Source organism: Cibotium barometz, chromosome 8 (genome assembly GCF_041138505.1).
Source record: "Cibotium barometz isolate CiBa-2024 chromosome 8, ASM4113850v1, whole genome shotgun sequence".
Lineage (NCBI taxonomy): Eukaryota > Viridiplantae > Streptophyta > Polypodiopsida > Cyatheales > Cibotiaceae > Cibotium > Cibotium barometz.
In genome coordinates this window covers 10,231,489-10,249,289 of record NC_141053.1, presented here as the reverse complement: position 1 = coordinate 10,249,289, position 17,801 = coordinate 10,231,489, and positions in this window count along the sequence as shown.

Below are 17,801 nucleotides of genomic sequence, written 5' to 3'. Positions count from 1 at the left end.
AGAGCCACTCTCTATTGTGAAAACAAAACAGTGGCACTCTTGATAACTTATTCCATAGTTCCTTTGTAGGAGACAATGTTTGGATTGGCACTTGAGCTGCAATGTTTTAAGCTGGGAGTTTGTACGGGCATTCACCAATATGGTGTAGGCCATTGCAATGGAAGCATTAAAGTGGTTTCCTTTGCACCATGTTGTTTAAGTCTCTATCTATTTGCTGAACCATTGCCTCAAACAAGGCATAGTTATAGCCTATGGGCTATCCTTGTTCTCTGGATACACATATTTACTGAACCATTGCCTCAAACAAGGCATAGTTACATCCTATGGGCTCTCCCTTTCCTCTAGATGCCCATATTCGTATTGCTGCTCATAAGAGTCATAGCTCTTCAGTTTAGTAGTCTCTAGCTATTTATTGAACCATTGCCTCAAATAAGGCATAATTATAGCCTATGGGCTCTCTCTCTTCTCTTGATACCCATATTGGTCTTGTTGCTCATAAGAGTCATAGATATCCAATTATTTGTAGTCTCAATTTTTAGTAGTAGTGTTATTGAACACTATTGAATTAGTGCAGTTCTAGGTGGTGGGTGTTGAAGTAATACTAGAGTCACAACTATGGGCATATTTTGAGGGGGTTTTGAGCACCTACATAGCAAAAGGTGCTTGCTATGGTGTGATTGGGAAAATTTTTAGTACTAAAGGATGTCCAGAAGCATGTAATGTTTTCTTGGTTCCACACTTGAGAATTTCACTTGCACAATAGTGCAAAAGGGATGAGCCAACATGAACAAGGATGAGCCATCATGAACCTAAGAGGCCTCAACAACAACTTGCTTGGCTTCTTGTCTTCTTTCACTTGCTGAAAGCATCCAAAAACATCACATGTATTCACTTGGATATGATGTCAAAATCATTCACATGAAGCACTAATTGAAAACCATTATAAAGTACATCAATTTCCCACTTTTGCATTCACCAGTGGGGGACGAGTACCTTAACATCATTGTAACAAAGTTAAAAAGGTGTCATGTCCATTTTGGGCCTAAGGCCAAGGTATTAGGTGTATGCAAAAGGGGCAAAAGGCTAGGAAGTAGGTTGGCCATGCCCATGGACACTTTTTAGTGTGAAAGAGTGGTCATGTATATAAGTAAAAATAAGACCAATGAGGACATTAATAAGTGGTCATGTATATAAAAGAAAATAAGACAAATGAGGACATTAATAAGTCTACTAATCACAATTTACAACTTTCTCCCTAATCTTGGCTAAGGTGCCCTCCTCTATTGAGTGCAATCATGCAAACTTTGGTTCACAAGTGTTTCAGTGATATAAAAGCTGAATATTTATCCTATTTTCCCCAAAAAAAGGTCAAATTTTTTTGATAACTTTTTGCATTTTCTTGAATTTTCCCCAAACCCTAATCTTCTTCTTGCTCAGCAAGCTTCCATAGCTTGAGATCTTGCCATTAGGGAGCATTAGGGGGCCATTAGGGTTAGTTTGGCATAGATCTATACCTTCTTCTTGCCATTAGAGAGTATTAGGAGACTATTAGTGTTAGTTTGAAGTAGATCTATACCTTCTTCTTGAGCAAACCCTAGGCGGCCACATTTTTGCCCCATTTTCTCCCATTTTTGCTTTGAAATAACACCTCCTTCATCTAGCCCTTGTTGCAAGCTTGCCATTGAACCTTGGAAAATATTTGGTTGAGTTCTTTTGATCAATATGGACTCTATCAAAGGCAAAAAACACTCTATGATCATGGATTGAAGCTTCCACATTTTTTTTTACCTTCAAGAATTTTGAAAATTGGCACCTACTTCATGGAGAGTAAGAGAAGTTGCATCACTTCAAGATTTGGTCAAGAGATCTATGCCAATCCATGGATATTGAAACTTGAAGTGAGACTATTCATGAATATTCTTGGTGAAATCTTTCCATTCCATATGTTTCTTTGCAAGGTTTTCATGGATCTTGAAACCCTAGCTTCCATATCTTGAGGCCTTCAAGTTTTGGGTCATTTGCTATTTCTAGATGCCATTGGTGTTACCAATTATTTTCATTGATCTTGAAACCCTAGCTTCTATAGTTTGAGGCTTTCAAGTTTTGTGCCATTTTCTTCTTCTACATGCCATTAGTCTTGCCAATTCTTGATTAGAGCCCTCTAATGCAACATTGGAAACATGATGGAAGCATTTGGCATGATTATGAAGCATTTTGTTGCTTTTTAACGATTCTACATATATGGAATGGTTTCCTTGAAGCATATAGATGCTTTTCCATACTTTCTTGAAGCTTCTTGGATCTCTATTGCAAGTTCTTGGCATTGTTGCTTCACATTAGCATTGGACCATATGTATATGTCTTTGCCCATACCATTCATGTGTTTGTCATTGCTTGGACATTGCCAAATCAATTTGGAGATTGATTGATGCAAAGAATTGGCAGCTATTGCTATACATTATTTTTGGTGTTGTTGTTGCCTTAAGGGATTTGCCTTTTGATAAGAGGCTTTATAACTAGCAAGCTATTGGAAGCAAGGAGATCATTGAATATGATGGAAATAAATGTTATTATAATGAAAAGGATGAGTTCATGCAACCTTTATAAGTGATCTCTCACCTCTACTTCCCTTACACCATATTATTTCCATCATTAGAATCTAGAATGATGTAAGGATACCCTTGTGGGGCATATTGGAGGAGAGGCCAAGGGGGATAGTTTCTTGAATCTTCCTTGCCACACCATGAGTGCCATGGTAAGGTAAAGTGGTAATAAGGAAGAGGATCAAGTACTTGGTGGTAAAGATTTGGCCTCAACTCTTGCCATTGGATTTTAAATTTTGGTAAGAGGGAGAGAAGGTTTGACCGGGAGATCCACAAAGCAAAAGCTCATCATTAATAATCTTCTATTGGAATGTCATGGCTATGATAGCAGAAAGGTCATTGGGGATTAAGATCAAAGGGGCAAGCCAACGTGGAATTGATGAAATTAAGCAAGAATTGGTCATTTTGGTTCATGGTTACTACAAGCCATTATGGATTGAGATTTGGTTGATTGTACGCAAAGGTCATGCCATAAATTGGTCAAATTGCCTGGTGATAGTTTTGGACAAAACCCTAATTTAGTATGAAACCCTAGGACCTACTTTGGAGGTGTTTAGAGGTGACTTGATAACTTGATGGAACTATCTAAGAGCTACAATCCAATCTATCAAATGGTCGATTCTGATACCAATTGCATTATTGCAAAAGTTCACCACACCCTACAAAAAACACAAAATCCTGATTTAGTCCAAAACCCTAGTGGTTTATTGGGAGGTATATTCACATATCTTGATAGAGCTATCCAAGCGATAATTTATTCACATAGCTTGATAGAGCTATTAAAGAGCTAATTTCAAGCCATAACATGCCCAATTCTATTTTCGTTTGATCCCCTAATTGCAAAAGTTCACTGCATGGAAAAATGTGATTTGGTAAAAAAAACTTGTGTTTTGTTTGAGGTGTTTGCATATCTTGAAATACATGTTATAAGATTTCCATCAAGCCAAAGAAAACCAAATCTGAAGTTTGTTTTGGCAGTCAACTTTATAAGCTTAATTTTCTCAAGAAGTTAAAACAGAGTGATATAGTTCATTGAGACTGGGTCAAAGTGGAGTTGATATTTGGTTTCAACATCACTTCATCTCTCTACCAAGATAAAGATATTATTCATCAAATTTTTTCCTTTAAGAAGGTACAACCGTTTTTTGTTTTGTTGGGTGGAGCCAAAATAGTGAGTTAATTGTGCATTGATTGGGTTGGTACTTCAGACTCTTGGGACACTTCCCATTGATTGGGTTGGTACTTCAGACTCTTGGGACACTTCCCATTGAAGTTCTTGCAAAGCATAGCAAGGAAACATGGGAAGAGGGCAAAATTCCAAGGGGAAGAGCACTTATTATAGAGAAGTCCTTGAGCATGAAGCAAGTGCTACCAAGGCAATGGATAATCTATAAGAAAATACAAACTAAATACCTCACATGGTGACAATTGCGGAGCTACATGTACATGAAGAAGGCAATGCCAATGACACAAGAGAATGTTAATACATCGGAAGTGCCTAGGGTTGGCTAAGAAATAAGTACTGTTTCGTACTTCATGCATAAACTATGTATAGGATAGATCACAATGTTAACATCACCACCATGAAAAGGCATGAAAGTTTGGTTGAATGTATGGATCAAAAGTTTCAATTCATGACTAATAAGTTTGATACTTTGGGCAAAGAGATCCATGATGGGTTTTCTAAGCAAGTATAGGAGCTTATGGATATGGGATGGGTTACTCCTAGCCAATCACCCTTTGCAGCACCCATACTCTTGGTCAAGAAGAAGGATGACATTTTTTGCATATGTGTGGAATATAGGGATTTAAACAAGTCAACAATTAAGAATAGATTCCCTATTCCATGAATTGATACCTTGATGAATTGAAGGGTGCATGCTACTTCTCAAAGATTGACTTGAGATCGTGGGATATCGCCACAACTAAGGATGAGTATAAAATCATTTTCCAAACCAAGAGAGGGCTCTACCACTACTTGGTTATGCCGTTTGGGTTGTGCAATGCACTGACCTTTTTCCAAGCATTGATGAACAAAGTGCATCATCATTTCCTATACAAATGGGTGCTTGTATTCTTTGACGAGAGCTTGACTTATAGCAAGAGTGAGCAAGATCACTTAATGCATGTGAGGGCTATTTTGGATGTTTTGAGGGCCGTCAAATTGTATGAAAAGAAGAGCAAGTGCACTTTTATAGCACAAAGGGTTATCTTGGACATATAGTGTAAAGAAGGCATTATGGTGGATCCTAAGAAGGTTGAGTGTGTCAAGAATTGGCCTAAACCTATAAACAATATGCAATTGAGGGGTTTCTAGGGCTTGTATTCATTTTATAGGAGGTTCATCAAGCGATATACTCACACTATAGCACCTCTTACCGACAATATTAAGAAAGATGATTTCTTTTGGGATGTCAAGGAGCTCAAGGGAATTCTCACATTAATCCCTATACTTGTATGCTCAGATTTTACAAAAGCATTCATGGTACAAGCTACATATAGAAGAGGCATTGGGGGATGCTTTGTTTCAAGAACATGGAGTCATTGTATTTGAGAGTCAAAAGCTAAATGAGAAAGAGATGGATATGCATATTTATGATCAAGAGATGTTGGCAATAAATCATGGAATAAAGAAATGGCATCACTACTTGTGTGGGAGTCATTTCTTTATGAAAAGTGATCATAGAGTACTCCAACACTTCTCGTCTCAACCTACTCTTTCTCCTAACGAAAGAAGATGGATAGCCATTCTACATAACTATGATTTCGAGATCTCTTACATGAAAGGGAAGGAGAATGTAGTGGTGGGATGCATTGTCATGTATGTGGGCACGTTCATGCATGGCAACCTTGGAGGTACAAAAAGATTGGATTATGGATAATCAAGAAGGGAACCTTTTTGGATGAAGAAGTGGCACGAATGTGGCAAAAATCATAGCAAGGTGGTCTTATTTACTAGAAGGGTAAGGTCTACCTTGTGCCTACATCAAGCTACAAAAGAGGGTATTGGGAAAATGCATTCTTTTCTATTGTTGAGGCACATGGGGCTATTTAAGACCTTTGACAAAGTGAGAAAAAGTTTCTATTAAAAGGATATGTGGAAAGATATGCGCGAGAATGCACATATGTACATCTATATCTATATAAGTTATTTACAACCAAGTCCTTATCACCATCCAAAACAGCAACATAAGGAAATATATATATTCAATATTGGTATAAAAAAAAATCTTTAGTTATCATTGACATGTTAGTATAATATGAAGCATGTTAGCCTATTATATAATAATTCGAATAACTTTATGAAGCATGGAATTATTATTATTAGTATATTGGCATTTTTTTTAAAAATTAAAATTTGAAGAATCTCTAACCAAAAAGAATTCACGCCATAGTTTTACACGCGTAAGAAGCTTGCAGAAAAAAAGAGAATACGGGCACAACAAGATCCACCGGCGCATCATCCATCGCAAATGCAGCATAGTACTTCTTCCAAGGACTCTTCATCAACTGCACCAGGAAGACTCTTTTTAACTCAGATGACTCAACCAAGCATACCCGGGTGGTTTGCTGCCTTTAAACATTTGAGAAGGGGGATAAGCGCAAAGTTGTTTGGAACAGTTCCTGTTGCAAGAGATACAGAATCAAATTTGTAAGAATCTTGGATGCCATTAAGTGTGGTAAACTGTTAGACTAGAAAAAATGGTGTTCTAAAATATGTACTTGATCGGATGCAGGAGCTCATCCTGCTAAAAGGCCCGTTCCCCAAGGCTATGCTATCAGGGGGAAGGAATGAGCCAAGATCTCTAACACTTCCATTCCGAGGCTGGAGAAAAAAGTTTCTCAACTCAAACATTTAGCCTACTTCTCACATTTGCAAGTACACGCCAATCTGGGAGCTTGAGCCTTAGCTCACTATGTCTTGCAAGTTGGCATGATCAAGTTTTACTCGGTTTCACTTAAGACACCTAGGTAGTTGTAAGATACACCTAGATCCGCCCCTAGAACTATTTGACAAGAAACCACGTAGGAGAGAGGCGTAAGGCTCACTTCCCAGCCATAGAGTCCTTCGGACTCTACCCCGAGCTAGAGGCCATAGCTACATCCTTGGAGAAGCTCCCCCGTAGTAAGACCTAGTATCCCATACCACTAGGCCACACCCTATAGGTGTTATCGCGGGGGTGAACATCCCCAATGGGCCGTGCTCAATGATGTCAGACAAGATGGTCATAATAACTTATGAGCCTAGGTTTCATTTATATAGGCCACTGGGCTTTATAATTAGAAACCATTTTGTCAGATCACGATGCCAAGTTTATCAATCATTTTTGGATAGCATTATTTGATAACTTTGGGACTAAGTTGAGTTTCTCCAGTGCATTTCATCCATAATAGACAGACGGCCAAACAGAGATTTTCAATCAATTGGCATTCGACGTGCTCGAGCGTTATATCCACGATCAACAAGGTAAGTGCGAATAATTTTTGCCTTTAGTTCAAGCTATTTTGAATGACTCTGTTTCTTTAGCTATTGGCAGGACTCCATATGATGTAGCTTTTGGGGAAGACCGTTCCAGTCTTTTTTTGATAAGGACATCGTCCTCAATGCTTGAAAGCTAACAGATTGATAGAGTCTTACTAGGAGATTTTGGAGTTTGTGAAAGACAAGTTGGCTAAAGTGCAGGAGGCCTATACTCGACAAACCAACAAGGACAGAATAGATGTGATCTTCTCGGAAGAAGATTGGGTATATCTCAGTATTATGAAGCAAAGGTTGAAACAAGTGGACAAGCGATACTCAAAGTTATCGTTTCGGAGCCTTGGACCCTTTTCCATTCTAAAGAAGATCAATGAGGTTTCTATGAAGCTGAAGCTACATCCCGTTGGACCATGCATGATGTGTTCCATGTCAGCTGGTTGAAGCTATAGGACCTCTTCTCTCTGTTGTCCATGATGAACAAGAACCGGACATAGCGAAGCTGAAGTTATGGTTCCGGAATAGATTATCTTGCATCGCTTCAAGCATGGCTCCGGTCGAAGAGAAAGATAGTTCCTCACGAAGTTTCAGGATCGAGGGGCACATGAAGCCATGTGGCTTGACAAGAAATTTTTCAAAGATTATCCAGCATTATTGATAGACTATTTGGAGGCCTTGCAGCTTCTGTCAAGTTAAGCAGAAGGGGATGTCACGTGCATCCTGCACTTGGATGCCACGTGGACATATTCGTATAGCACGCATAGGACCTGGAGTGGTAACTGGTCCCTTGTGAGTCCTAGTCCGGGAGGAGTCAACCAGGGATCCACTCTAAGCGTCCAAGGGGGTAAGGTGTACAAGTCCCTTCCATGGTCATGGTCAGGTGTGCAAAACTTGCACATGGAGCAGTGCGAGTCCGTACTGTGAGTCACCCTTTGGAAAGATATATCGGGCTCTACGTGGGAAACCAATATTAGGTTTTAGAAATCTTGTTGCATATATATATACTTGTATGTGAGCAGGTAGGCAAAGAGGCAGCCCTGTGGGTCACCCCATAAGGCTTTAAGGGCCTTGCCTACAAGGTGGGCAGCCCTTGTGGGCCACCCTAGGGGGGCCAAGAAGGGCCCATGACCAAGCAAACTAGCCCATGGAAGGGCTAGGCTGTAAGTCGAGCCAGCCCATGGTGGCTAGGGCCATGGTCGACCAACCCATGGGAAGGGCCATACCACAGTCGGCTAGAATCTAGGGGAGTCACATGTGAAAAGGCGCCATCTTTATGGTGATAAAAAATAGGTCGTGGAGCTTATTTAGCATGTCGACAACTTTTATAGCAAACTGACCAGCCTCTTTTGGAAATATATAAGCATAGACTTGAAATAGGATAAATTGTCTCATTATTCACAAAGAGTTGAAGGCTCCAAGGGGGCTAGGACAACCAAGGGGAGCCCAAAGCAAAGATGAACTTGAAGGTCAAGAATTAGGTCATCTTTAGGCTGCAAATTTACAGCCAAGGAAGATCTCTAAGAAAGTCAACCTTTTCATCATTCAATAAAGCAAATACACTAGTCCTTGGTGGGGGCCCTTGAAAGGGTATTTGGGACCCAATCGGGTGTACTCATCTTTGCTCTCTCTCTCTCTCTCTCTCTCTCTCTCAGAGAGAGAGAGAGATATATATATATATATATATATATATATATATATATATATATATATATATAGAGAGAGAGAGAGAGAGAGAGAGAGAGAGAGAGAGAGAGAGAAAGAGAGATAGAGAGAGAGAGAGAGAGAGCAAAGATGAGTACACCCGATTATATATATATATATGGAGAGAGAGAGAGAGAGAGAGAGAGAGGGATCCCACACGACTCCCTCACTTAGCCCTGGAGTCTTCACAAGTGATTGCTATGAAAGGCACCCACTCATCTTGGTATGGCTATGTTATCACATGGTTTACGACACATGGCCTTCAGATTGACCATCTCTCTCCTTACCAATATGACCTAGACTCACAATACCTCAGGCTTTCCCATGTAGACCATAACTGGGTGCTCCAATACGTTTTGCTTCAGGCACACATTAGGGACACTTGGATTACCCCAACATGGCCCTTTCCCGTCAAGATGTAGTATTATTGCAATCATTTCGTTCGGCTCAGTGATGAGGATGGGTTCATACAGAGACCCGGCTACATATCTTTATGTCTCATGCCATGAGGATTGCCAATGGTCAGCTCTGAGTTTCATCCCATACCCTAGAGATCGAAGTTGGTAGAGCAACAAGGATACCCAAGGAGGACAAACTTTGCAGATTATGTAGCAGAGAGGTGGATTTCAAGGAGCATTATGTATGCTGATGCTCATTCTACTATGAGATCAGAGGGAGGTACCATTGCCTTTTCAAAGAGGGATTTGTCTTATTAGCTATTTTATGGATTTTCCAGACCAGAGATGCCTAGGCTTGTTCTTGCTAAAGCTACGACAACACACAGACATCATCCTTAGCGCACACGCCTCATGAGCTAGTTTAGCCCAGGATCACCAACTTCTTCGAGCCCCAGTATGCTGTACCTACTCCACTAGTAGATCTAGCACTTCATCAAACCACGATAATATCCAAAAGCATAGGGGTCACTCTCGATAGACTGTGCACAGAGCAGAAGCAAAGCAAGTACTAGAATGTGCTAAACTGAGAGTGTAAGAGAGAGAGAGAGAGAGAGAGAGAGAGAGAGAGAGAGAGAGAGAGAGAGAGAGAGAGAGAGAGAGAGAGTGATGGATCCTACACGACTCCCTCACTTAGCCCTGGAGTCTTCTTCACAGGTGATTGCTAGCGAGAGGCACCCACTCATCATTGATCCTACATGACTCCCTCGCTTAGCCCTGGAGTCTTCTTCACAGGTGATTGCTGGCAAGAGGCACCCACTCATCTTGGTATGGCTATGTTATCACATGTTTATGACACATGGGCTTCAAATTGACTAGCTCTCTCCGTACTACCAGTATGACCGAGACTCTTAGTACCTCATGCTTTCCCATATGGACCGTAACTGGGTGCTCCGATATACGATTTGCTTCAGGCACACCATTAGGGACACTTGGATTACCCCAGCGCAACCCTTGCTCGTCAAGATGTAGTATTATCGTGATCATTTTGTTCAGCTCATTGTGGATGGGTTCATACAGAGACCAGGCTACATGGATATCTTTATGTCTCATGCCATGAGGATTGCCATTAGTCAGCTTCTAGTTTCATCCCATACCCTAGAGATCAAAGTTGGTAGAGCAACAAGGATACCCAAGGAGGACAAAATTTACAGATTATGTAGCAGAAGAGAGGTGGATTTCAAGGAGCATTATGTATGCGATGCTCATCCTACTATGAGATTAGAGGGAGGTACCATTGCCTTTTCAGAGAGGGATTCAGTCTTACTAGTTGTTTTATGGATGTTCTGGATCAGAGATGCCTAGGCTTGTTCTTGTTGGAGCTATGACAACACACAGAGAGCATCCTTAGAGCACAGGCCTCATGAGCTAGTTTAGCCTAGGATCACCAACTTCTTCCAGCCGCAATATGCGATACCTACTCCACTAGTAGATCTGGCACTTCATCAAACCACGATAATATCCAGAAGCATAGGGGTCACTCTTGATAGAGTGTGCACGGAGAGCGGAAGCAAAGGGAGTACTAGAATGTGCTAAACTAAGAGTGCAAGAGAGAGAGAGAGAGAGAGAGAGAGAGAGAGAGAGAGAGAGAGAGAGAGAGAGAGAGAGAGAGAGAGAGAGAGAGAGAGAGAGAGATGGATCCCACACGACTCCCTTGCTTAGCCCTGGAGTCTTGTGGCAGGTGATTGCTGCTGTGAGAGAGGCACCCACTCATCTTGGAATGGCTATAGCTCTCTCCTTACCAGTATGACCCAGACTCACAATACCTCATGCTTTCCCATGTGGACCGTAACTGGGTGCTTCGATACGATTTTCTTTAGGCACACGTTAGGGACACTTGGATTACCCCAGCGCGGCCCTTGTCCGTCAAGAGATAGTATTAGCACCATCATTTCGTTCGGCTCACTAAGGATGGGTTCATATACAAAGACCATGCTACATGGATATCTTTATGTGTCATGCCATGAGGATTGCCATTGGTCAGCTCCGAGTTTCATCCCAGAGATCGAAGTTGGTAGAGCAACAAGGATACCCAAGGAGGAAAAAATTTACAGATTATGTAGTAGAGAGGTGGATTTCAAGGAGCATTATGTATGCCAATGCTCATTCTACTATGAGATTAGAGGGAGGTACCATTGCCTTTTCAGAGAGGGATTTAGTCTTATTAGCTGTTTTATGGATTTTCTAGACTAGAGATGCCTAGGATTGTTTTTGCTGGAGCTACGACAACACACAGAGAGCATCCTTAGAGCACAGGCCTCATGAGCTAGTTTAGCCTAGGATCACCAATCCAGCCCCAATATGATGTACCTACTCCACTAGTAGATCTGGCACTTCATCAAACCACGCCAATATCCAGAAGCATAGGGGTCACTCTTGATAGGAGAGTGCACAGAGCGGAAGAAAAGGGAGTATTAGAATGTGCTAAACTGAGAGTGCAAGAGAGAGAGAGAGAGAGAGAGAGAGAGAGAGAGAGAGAGAGAGAGAGAGAGAGAGAGAGAGAGAGAGAGAGAGAGAGATGAAGCCAAAAGGCCAAATATATTGCAGTGAATACAATCCCAAGCAAGAGACCTAGTAGTCTTATAAGTGAAGGATACAAAAGGGAGGAAGTGTGTCAACACATGAACCACACAACTCAACTAATGAACATATAAAATGGGAGAGGCCAGCCCACCTATATATAGGTAAGGGGCTGGCTGACTGGACATCAGTACCTAACTTGAGAAAAATTCTAGGAAAAAGGGAAAATATAGGGGAAAAATAAGGGTGGCCAGTCCACAATCAAGGGTCATAAAAGGAACAAATATGGGCAGCATACAGGGATGAAATGGTAACACCCCCTTTCAGCACTGGATGCTGAAAGGGGGTGTTCAGCACTGGATGCTGAACAAACTCCAAGAAGCCGAAGATGAGGAGCCAAGGAAGCCTTAGACACCAACTTGGTGAACAAATCTATTGCATTTGTTGTTGCTGAAGTACAATACTCCAAACGCAAATCTCCCCATCAAGGACCCGTTCATGAACATAGTGATATTGGATCTCAATGTTATTTGTATGAGCATGGGTTCTTGGTGATGGCGATGCAACTTTGATTGTCACATAAAAGAAGAGTAGATCCGGAGGAAAGCCAAGTTCTCCCAATAATCTCCGCCAGCCAAATTGCCTCACGAGCAGCATAGCAAGCTGCTCGATACTCTACCTCTGTAGAGGAAAGCACCATAGTAGGTTGCATTTTATTGCTCCATGAAATGGCTCCCGACGACCCAAGTGTGAAATGGCTCCCGACCCAAGTGTGAAAACATATCTAGTGGTCAAAAGCTAGGTATTCGGATCTCCAGCCCAATTTGAATCAGTCCATCCAAGAAGAGTCCACCCCCTAGCCATAAAATATGCAAAATCTAAAGTACCACTCAAGTACTGAAGCACCCTGAGAGCACACTGCCAATGCTACTGACGGCGCTTGGATGTGAAAGAACTCAATAAGCTGACTATGAAACAAATGTCCAATCGGGAGTAGGTCAACCATACCAAACAACATAGCGGCACCTTTTATCAATCTTCTCAAGACATAATCTTTCTTTTGGGATTCCATTGCCAACAAAAGTTTCAATGAACTCAAAGCTCTACGTACATCAGCCCCCATTCTTGTTTACCACGACTTTTCAAAGATTTTCTATGTGAGAGCGGATATAAGTGGAAGGGGACTTGGGGCTGTTTTATACCAAGAGCATGGAGTCATTGAATTTGAGAGTTGGGATTGCATGTTTATGAGCAAGAGATGCATGCTATCCTTCATGCCATCAAGAAGTGGCATCATTACCTTTATGGTGTCCATTTCAAGATGAGAAGATCCATTCTTTCATAGGTCTCTACCAAGTATATAGTACACATATGGTTAAATTTTTTGACTTTGTAGCACCTCTTATAGATCTGCTCAAGGGCGTTAGATGCGTTAACAGAAGGTGTCCATTTATGGGCAAAATTTCATGCAATGAAAAAACTTGCCTTTCAGTCTCTCCAGTTCTCAGATTGGCTTCATGGGATGATCCTTTTGAGGTAATCACCGATGCTAGCAATCTAGTTATAGGAGGTGTCCTCCAGTAGGAAGGGCGCCTAGTGTCTTGTTATAGTCAAAAATTAAATGATGTAGAAAAGAATTATTATGTGTATGACAAGGAGTTATTGGGGGTGATGACAATGCTTAAACATTGGAAACATTTTCTTTAGAGGAGAGATTTCACAGATAAGACAGATCATCATGCACTCAAATGGTTGCAAACCATGCCTACTGCCCAATGGAGTGACAGACAAGCCAGATGGAGTTAGATCTTCTAACAGTTTGGAGGTATGATTGAATACATCCCTAGCTCAAATAACCCCATGCCGATGCTCTCAAATGAAAAGGCACCATTCAAGATTTGTAGGAGTCCACTATTCTTGAAATACAAGGAAAAGATCTCGACAGTATGAAGGCACTATTCTCGACAGTATGAAGGCACAATACGAGGATTCATTGGAATTCAAGATTCATTATAGATTGGCCCTACAAGCAAAACTGGGTCACTATACCATCCATGATGGCTGGTTATTTTACAAGAACCGGTTGTGCATTCTCAGGGAAAAGCAACAAGCACTTCCCATGATACCCCCATGACTCTCTCATTGGAGGTCATCATGGTATCAACAGTACATTGGAGAAACTTGAGAAATCATTCTATTAGCTAAAGAAGAGAAGGGATGTCTATCAATATGTCCAAGCATGTCAAATATGTCAAAAAGTGAAGGTACCTCATATGAAATAGGCAGGGTTACAACCTTTGCGAGTTTCAGATGGTTCTTTCCAAGATATTAGTATGTACTTTGTTGGACCTCTTCCTGCTGTATTTGGATCTCAAAACAGTAGATGACTACTGTGGATTGATTTAGTAAATTCTACATGTTGATCCCGTGCAAGAAAACGACCATAGATGAAGACATTACTCGCCTCTTCATCCGACATTGGTACCCCATCACAGGTTTGCCAAGGACAATAACATTAGACAGGGATCCCAAGTTTACTTCAAATTTTTGGAGAGAATTATTCGATAACCTTGGTACCAAGTTGCATCTGTCCAGTGCATTCCATCCATAGACAGATAGCTAGACATAAATATACAATCAGTTGGATTTTGATGTTCTCAAATCATATTGCTGCTGTGAGACAGGCAGTCAAAGTGGGAGCATTATCTTCCTTTGGTTCAGGTCATCCTCAAATGGCATTCATTCATCTCGGACTTCGTCGAGGTAGTGTTTGATTGATGTTGGTCGTTACTTGACAAGAATGGTATCACCTTCCTTGGAGGCCAACAAGTCCACCGAAACATTTTCATAGATCATTGAGTTTGTCAAAGAGCACCTTACTAAAGTACAAGAAGGAGATTGGGTATATCTCCGGATAATGAAGCAGAGATTGAAGCAAGTGGGCAAACTTTGTCCAAAGCTCTCCTTTTGTAGCTTCAAACCCTTTCCTATCATTAAAAAGATAAATTATGTCTCTATGAAGCTTAATGTTTTCCATGTTTCTTGGTTAAAGCCCTACATTGGTCTAGCTTTGCAAGAAATTGTAGATGAGTAAAAACTAGACATGGTAAATGAAGTCAAAGTAATTGAGCTTGAAGCTTAATTAACAAGATAAATGATGTCTCTATGAAGCTTAATGTTTTCCATGTTTTTTGGTTAAAGCCCTACATTGGTCCAGCTTTGCAATGGTAGACCAAGTCGAAGTAATTAAGCTTGAACATATTCTCCTCTGCAGATGGAAGCATGGATCTGGTCAAAGATAAAGATAGTTCTACATGAAGTTTTGAGGCCGAGGTACTCAAGAAGTAGTATGGCTCGGGAAGAGTTCTTTTCAGAGTACCCCCAACGCCGGGCGGACTACTTGGAAGCAATGAACCTGCCCACCAAGCTAAGCAGGAGGGAATGGCACATGTACCCTACACTGGAGTGCTATGTGACACACTGGCTCTACATCAATGCAACATTCATCATCAATAGAATTTACCTTTTCATGAATGTTTGTCGTATGTTGTGACCCCATTGTGAGCCCCAATCCAGGACATGTTAAGCACGAGCTACATAGGTCACTCTCCACAGCCATGGAGAGTCTGCATGTGTCTGTCCTCTTACCCACTTAGAGAATTCAATAGATAGGGCATGCAAAAGTCAATTCTTAGCAGTAGATTTGCAGTGGTTGCATGGTAGACAGACCTATGGGCTAGCAGTAGATTTGCAGTGGTTGCATGGTAGACAGACCTATGGGCTAGCCAACCCATAAGGGCAACATCAAGGCCATACGGGGCATAGGCATCGAGTCTCAACAGCCTACACCTTCCCCATAAATGTAGTCAACTGGCATCAAATGCTTACCAGCATCATTCGACCATCATACAGCATCAGGTTGGCTAGCATCTGTGAGTTGACCAAGCCTTAGGGGCAGTAAATGAAAAATGTGCAGCATTTAATGTTGTAAAACAGGCATTTTTTATCCAATGTCTGTTGGCGACAACACTTGATTGGACCAAAGAGCATCCATACACCATATATAAGCAACACTTTACATTCAACAATAATCATCCATTCAGAAAATCAGCCCTACAATAGATACAAGCAGTGCAAGTGTGCCTATAGCCACCGGATTTCTTGTGCATACTTTTAGCAGCATCCCCAAGGCTTTGACGAAGAGTATCTTCAGCATTCAACCATCTTCAGCATATGTGCATCCCTCAGTTTTGGGATTGCATAGCGGTCATTGAAGAGCAATTCAAAGGAGCTTGGACAATATCTCGATCAGCCTACATTGGGTTTACTTTATCCTTGTGTTTGGAAGTCCTAAGTCATCATTAATATTCATTGTTGTAAAATTTCTCAGAATAAATGTAAGAAAATGTTCTTGCTTGCAGGCGGTGAGGGCCCTTCAATGGGTAAGTTGGGACCCAATACTGTGTCAACTACTATCTTCTTTGTCTCTCTTCTCATCTCTCTCAAAGTGGAATTACACAAACTCATGAGTATAAAGAAGGCTTTGTTGCGCGTTACGATCAACCCATTTAATGCTACATCCTCCTATGAGCGGATAAGTAGGCGCAACCCTTGTACATTGATCTCCTGGGTAGAAAGGAAATAGCCCATGGCATTGGATACAAACAAGAAAAGAAAAGGCACGAGAGGGTAACCCTGTCAGACCGAGCGAGTAAGGGGAATCTGTCACCTTGGTCCCCATGGATGAGCACCTTACAGTGAGAAGCAGAGTAAATCCCGCAAATACCTGAAACCCACTCCACTAGAAATCCTATCCAGCGCATAGTCCCCTCCAAAAATCCTCAGTCTACCTTGTCAAAGGCCTTCTCAAAATCAAGAAGGATAATAATCAAATCTTGATGCCTCAGATGGGTTGAGGCCGCCTCCCAAAAATTAAGTTTTTATTGTCCTAGATACTCCAATCCTGAACAAAATGTCTGATGGGGACATGATATGAGAAATAAGTGCCTGCAGAAGCAAGAATGCCAACCGTGTTGCCTCGTCCCCACCACAAGCCCACTCATCAACATAAAAACAATCTAGTCTGGAGAGGTTGGGGCCAATACCTCTCGAGATTGATCTTGAGAAATTCATACTCCCTTGGCTACACGCCTGAACTGTGGTAAGTGCCATGGATCCTATCCCTGAAGAGCCAAAATAAGCTCCTCCCAATCCGAGTACTCCGAGCTTGAGATGGTGTCTATGTTTCCTCTGACTTTGTCTTATGGTGCCTCTAGCATGTTAAAATCACAATCCTTGCACCAAAAATTAGCTTGTGGGAGGGACTAACGGCAGATGATACTCCAAAAAGTGGCTCTGCTTGCTATGGTGTTTGGAGCGTAGAGGTTAAGGAAATCCACTCTGCCCTATTTAATCCTAAAGATCACCCACTGCGCTCTCCCTATGACTATGGTGTGTGAGTCAATCACTGTTGGGTAAGGGATGCTCATAGATGGAGATGCATACCCATCCCAGATCCTAGAAGGGCCAAAGGCATGGGACTAGAAGGTGTGGCTTCTGCCTTGGAGAATCTTCCTGCATCTGTGGGTGTGACCCTCGGAGAGATGGTGCCCGTGAAGGAAGAGTATGTCAATAGGTCCACTGACTCCGGCTCTGTGAAGCTCCTCTCTGAGGATCTCGCACCTCCTCACTCACGAATTGCATTCCACCCGAGCCCTGAATGTTCCATTAGACAATCCACATATCTAAGAGCGGTGGGAGGCGGGTAATAAGACAAAGACCTATGCTAAATTCCTAACAACTTACCTTCAATCATTATTGTTCCATCCACGATAGGTGCACATTAGCATGGGGTCAAGCTGCAGGTTGGACATGGAGCGCCTATTGGGAAGATATCTCTACATGGAAAGAGGCTTATAAGTGGAGGCATAGTTATAAGTAAAAAGCTTATAAAAGCATTGGGAGGTATGCCACCTATGGTGTAACCTGATATGAGCAGTCCAACAATATCCTCAATAGTAACATTAGCCCTGCAAGGAATAAGCA